We start from the raw sequence: 6,555 nt of genomic DNA on the forward strand, positions 1-6,555 counted from the left end.
CGTCTATCTCTCAATGGTTCGTTCAAATAAGACGCGTTTTCAAGCAAAAAGATTTTTTTGTTCAAAATAATGGATGGCGCCACGGGTCATATGATAACGTTTGCTCGTCATTTTAGAGCAGATGGCACATTCGTATTTTTCAAAAACTTGTTTCGCGGGGAGCAGATTTCATTGGATCTCTAGATTAATATTCCCAACTCAATGATTTTGACTCTATAAATTATAATAGGCGAAACTATAAAGTAAATTTGTTCTTAACCAACTTGTTTCACAGCCAATTTCGATTCCGTATCTCGTGTTCATAGTTGGCCGTGCGACGGTAAAGAAAAAACATTCCTTCCAAATACTGCAGACAGCTAATTAACTTACACTTTTCTATTACAAAATGTTTTAAGTAATAATAATAAATAGATAATTTAGATGAATCGATCACAATTTAAACCGCTATTAGCAAAATAAAATGAATATTAGTTCGTATTTCTTAAGATAGATGGCGCTACAGTTCTCCACCAAGTCACGTGACTATCATCTTTTCAGTCCCCCTGGACTTAATAGTTTCGCCTATTGGGATTTGTGGGTATAGCTATTTCTATGTATAATAATGGTTTTATGAAAACAAAAACTTTTTTCGGCCAAGGAGCGTGCAAAATTTCAAATTCGAGGTCAAAATGTAACTTCATAAGGAAAACGCCTCCAACATGGGGAGTATAGCAGTCTGATAACTTCGGTTCATTTACTTTTGCATTGATCTAAACCAGTCTTTATGGAAAGGGGAAACCGAAGAACTCGAGAAAAAACCCTTTAACCATGGAGGAATGAACTTGCCAACTAAACGCAGTAGTTATTCTGAGTTTTCAGCCAGTGTCACAAGCTGGGATCGCACTTGGCTCCTCTTGCTGCGAGGCGAAAGTCCTATAACTACTCGGAAGCTTCGCAAAACTCTTAATACAATATCCGAGGGCGGATTTGACTTTATACGCCCTTTAAATCGTGGCTTCTTATAATTTCCGCTAGATGGCACCACCTCCATTAAAATCCAATTGATATTTAATACGTCTAAGCACGTAAGTGACCCTTTCTGCTGACCTTTACAGTCGCCGCGAGCCGACTGTGTGGGCACGGTTTGGGGTTGATTCACGTCTTTGGCACTCTCTGTTTTGGTAGATATCGGAGCATTTCTTTTGGAACTCGTCTTCAACGTAGAATGTTGGGGGCCCCGGCACTTCGCGGCTTCGCAATAATTGGTGTTTAAAATCATTTGTCATTTTGAGAAGACAGATTCTTCGCGCTCGCTTTTCAGGCCAGCTTACGAACATTAATGGTTTGGGGGGAGAAAAAGGCATTCCACTGTTTCTGGGGCCTCTTGCCGTTCATAGCAATGGTCGCATCGTTACAAATTTAATGTTTCTTTATTTTTGCGTTTTCTGGAATTTTTACACTTTTTCTACGTACGTTTTTGTATCAACCATTAAGGAATAATATATGAAAAAGAACCGCAAATTTTGAAATATATTTATCACAAGTGCGTCATTGTTAAAGTTTTACTGAAACAGCATTTGGTGCCTAGGAGCAACGAAACGCAAGGAGAACGCAGCTAGCCTTTAAACACGCTAAGGCAGTGTTGTGTACAAATTTCATTGGACGAACCTTTACGGCGAATGTTTTACGGGCGGGGGGAAGACAATTTCCGAATTTTCACCTTCCGACGGCAGCAGGCGCTAAAGCGTCTAGCCAATAAAAATTGTACGCAAGGAAATTCACGACCTTGTGTGGGCAGTGCTGTTTGTTGCTCCTAGGATTAGCGAATTCATGAAAATTACTTAGACACGAGCATCAACAATATTTTATTCAATGATGAGTTTTTAAATTGCACATTTTTTTTGGGTCTGACCTCAATTTTACGACATTTTTCCATATGGTTACTGTAACTATTTAGACCAGTGGTTCCTATGGAACCCTAAATTATCCACCTAATTCTGACGGAACCCTAACTATTTTTTTTTACTTATCTTAAAAGACTCTTGACACAAGCAAAGATGGCCGCGCGGCGAATTCTTAGAATCCCTGTGGCCCTTCCGCGGAACACCTTTTTTGAGTCGCTGATTTAGACTAACTTCCGAAGACTTATGGTATTACTTATCTTTTAATAGTAATTTTTTAGAAATTCTGAAGATGCCCTATAAAATATTGTATTTGTATAAATTATTTAATATTTATCCTGTATTTCTTGTAAAATGTATAAATCCTAATTGGGAAATGCTATGTTCGAGGCTTTGTTACACCAACAATAGTTATATTTAATTAAAACTAGGATTTATAATAATAATAATCAGCTAGGCTAATACCCAAGGCACCACCTTAGGCCTAAGTCATCAAGCGACTTTTGAAGCCATTAATTCAGGTGGCCGGGTTGCAATGCGTAGGAGGGTGGTGGCAAGCCCTGCATGCCACGCGTACGAGCCAACAGCACCCTACACTCACTATTACCGCAAAACTCAACAAGTTTTTATGGAAGGGGAAACCGAAGATCTCGGGGAAAACCCCTTAAAGATTTAGTTGAATCTACCACACAACTTTTGGAGAGATGATGCTACACTTTGATCTTTGTTAAACGGCGAAGAAATTTATTATTCAATTTCAAAGAAAGCATTTTATTCAAAATTCAACGAAACAAAATCTTTTAAAGCTACTGTCGGCTCCATCATGATAATAATGCCCTTGTTATTAGAGATGGCAATGAATCTATCGGATTCTTCGAAATATACGACTTTACTGGAGAGCGTGGTGCCATCTATATTTTAATGGCAAAGAAAGTTAAAATTCAATATAACGTAATAACAACGTCGTCAGAGAACCATTTTTGAGTACAATAATTAGACAACTTAGTGGTTTTATTCTAAATTATATATCCCATATAAAATATATTTTAAAAAATTACTATAATTTAAGTTATTGTAAAATTTATAAACGAGCCAATCAACACGAGGGGTACTTTTATCTCCCACCTTCTGGGTCAAAATGTCGCTTAATCATCTTGTTTTGATTTCGACACTAGCCACATCTGTTGAAAAAAAGAGCTACTTCACCTATAGCCGCCACTTGCTTTAATTTATTGAAGTTTTCCAAAAAGTTTTTTGCTCAATTTTGAACCCATTTTAATAAAACACACGAAAACCATATCGAGGCTACAACTTTTAATAATTAGTTTATTTTAGAAACTTATTAAAATGGTTTTGCACAATATACTTTTAGCTTGTTGTATTTAAGAGAAGAAACGGTAATGCATTTCTATTCTTCCTTTAAATTGACAATTTCAATGAAAATAGTTTGCCTGTTCACCTATCACGCGGATTACGCCGAGATTACTCTCAGTAAGATAACGGGAATTACCAGAATTCGCTGAGAATACACTGTAAGATTACTCAGTACGATTAAGCCGATTAAGCCGAGATTACGCGCTATAAGATTACGGGAATTATAATGATTATTCCGAGATTACTCTCAGTAAGATTACTTCTTAAAATGTGAAGTATGTCTCTCGCAGGTTTGTGGCTCTACGTGTTTCGTCTGTCTCTCTCACCAACTTCCTGTGACGTCATCGCTTTTCGCTTTAATGGGTAATAAACGCCAGTACTAACGTTAACTTTGTATATTTGTATTCATTTCCTCAACCCGAACAGGAATCATTGCGGTACATTCCGCTCTGTTTAATAAGAAAATGGGCCCTCCTTCCAACGTCTCACCTATAAATCGAAAGAGATTTCACTCGGAGCCTAACCAAGAGGAGTTAATTGGCCATAAGAGCAAGAAGAAAGAGGAAGGACCGTCTGGACTTGGTGACGCCGACTTCAACACCGATTGTCATTCGCAACCATCGAAAAATACGCAACATCGACGTTGCAGGAACGTTTCTAGTCATCGAGAAGTCAACTTTCGCGGTGAAACGAATCGGAACAACTGGTCTTGGAAGTTGGCAAACACTCGTGACGAAAACGTCTGCAAACCAACGAGAACGAACAATTCCTCGCTACGTGAAGACTTATATTGGTGTAAAATTTGCGAAGACGTGTATGACAGTAAGGAACATTATCAAATCAGACACGCGACTAAGAAAGTTTATTTTTCGTGCCAACTTTGCAACCGCGTTTTTGACACAATTGAATCTCTAAAAAGGCACATAAAAACTCATTCTAATCACCAAAGTTTCCATCGCGCTACGCTCAATTTTAAAAGAAAAACACCAAATGAAAAATTGCGGTGCCGTCGGTGTCTATATTGCTTCGAAAATTTTACGAAATTTCAAATTCATAAGCGAAAGGAGACAGCTATTGGACGTAACCTGAGAAAAGGCAAAATAAATCGGCGCCATTTACCTCGCGAGCGAAGGAAATATTTATCGGGCCAACATTGCAAACTGAACTTCAAACGAGTCTCGCTTCTCAAACGGCATATGGCGATTCGCAAAAAGCTTCAGCGTCGCCATCGTTTCACTCACTTTTTGAGGAATGTAAAGGGAAACCATTTGTGTCAATCGTGCGGATATTTATTTGCAAATAAGAACCAACTGCTAGGACATACCAAGAAATGTATTACAGTTCAAAAGCCAACTGCACCAACCGATCAACGTAATAAACGATGCATAAACTTTGATTCGGATTACTTAAATGAAAGTTCTCGATTACTTCGTGCGTCCGAGTCGGTCGCTAAAAACCAGGCTGTTTCGGAGAAGGATCAGTCGGTGGTTCCTTTTAGTCAAGATAACTACGATCATAAAAGCTTCCTACGAAACATTTACGCTTTTGATTCTCCTGTTAACATTTCGAGCAGCTCAACTAATACTGAGAACTGTTTCCACTCTTCTAACGAAATTTTGGTTGACCAATCTAGTCATGAATAAGTTTTTAAATTTGCCCCTTTCATAAGATCTGCAAACTGGGAAATATTAATTAATATAATTAATCAAGATCTTGTAACAACCACTCAAGAACCTATCGCCAGCCCAACCACCCAAGAACCGATCGCCGGTCCAACCACCCCAGAGCCTATCGCCGGTCCAACCACCCCAGAGCCTATCGCCAGTTCAACCGCCCAAGAACCTATCGTTAGTCCATCCACCCAAGAACCTATCGCCACTCCAACCGATCAAGAATCTATTAATAAAGAAGTTATCGTGAATCTTGAAAATCTTGTGGCTGATTCGACCATATTAAATTATACAACTAGTAACTTCAATCAGGACGATCAGTCATTGGTTCCTTTTAGTCAAGATAACTATGACCATAAAAGCTTCCTACGAAACATTTACGCTTTTGATTCTCCTGTGAACATTTCGAGCAGCTCAACTAATACTGAGAACTGTTTCCACTCTTCTTACGAAATTTTGGCTGACCAATCTAGTCATGAAAGGGTGTTTGAATATTTACCTTTCATAAGATCTGCAAACGGGGAACTATTTAGTAATATAATTAATCTAGATCTTTTTAAAGTTGTAACAACCACCCAAGAACCTATCGCCAGTCCAACCACCCAAGAACCTATCGCCAGTCCAACCGCCCAAGAACCTATCGCCACTCCAACCGCTCAAGAATCTATTAATAAAGAAGTTATCGTGAATCTTGAAAATCTTGTGGCTGATTCGACCATATTAAATTATACAACTAGTAATCTCAATCCGGATGATACCATTCATAGTTTCTTGGGGGCTATTAACACCAAACTAAGCTTCCTTGAAAACAATTGTAGCAAACGTATAATGGATTTTTCCGAAAGTCAGAAAACCTACATCTCACCCAATCGCATTCAATGTTTTCTGGGTACTATCGACACGAATAGAAGTTTCTTTGGCAGAATGAATCAATTGAACATGTCGGATGATACCAGTGTCAACGATGAATTTATGTTACAAGTCAATCAATTTCAATCGGAATCCTTGACAAATAATGAAGAACCCCGTCGCGTTAATAATCGCTCGTTCCAAAACGCGTTTTCCTTGTTTTGTGACAGCTTGATTGAACTCAACGCTAGCGAGGATCATGAAAACGCGAAGCAGAATAGTTCTGGTCTTAACAGCGAAGATGACAACGAGTCTTACCCTTCCGATGACGATGGAACTTATTTACCCAGTGAAGGTGACCCGTCCTACTGTACTTTGTACGAAGGACCAACTGATGTCCCATCGGATTGTTTAGGTGCCAGTTCGACTTGTGACTCAGACGCCAATTTAGATGCCAGACACGAGGAGCTAGGAGGATTTACGTTGAACGAAGTTAAACTAGCTTCGACTACTGAGAATGTAAAAGCCACGCATGTAGATTCAGGACTAGAAACATTTACTAATAATTATAGTCAAGAAGTAACTAACTGTCCAAAAGGACTGGATACGTCCCATAAAACTCCAGAAGGGTCATTGTCTACAGATCATTGGTGTGACTTCGCATCCTATCGGAGTGGGCAAAATTGCGTCAGAAGTGCTTTCTCTAGCCACACTGAAGAGTGTATGTTTGGCCTCAATCTCTACGATAACGATTCCTTTTACCGCAGCCAGGAAGTGCTGTC

Source organism: Leiobunum rupestre, chromosome 1 (assembly GCF_980474605.1).
Source record: "Leiobunum rupestre chromosome 1, qqLeiRupe1.1.hap1, whole genome shotgun sequence".
NCBI classification, from domain to species: domain Eukaryota; kingdom Metazoa; phylum Arthropoda; class Arachnida; order Opiliones; family Sclerosomatidae; genus Leiobunum; species Leiobunum rupestre.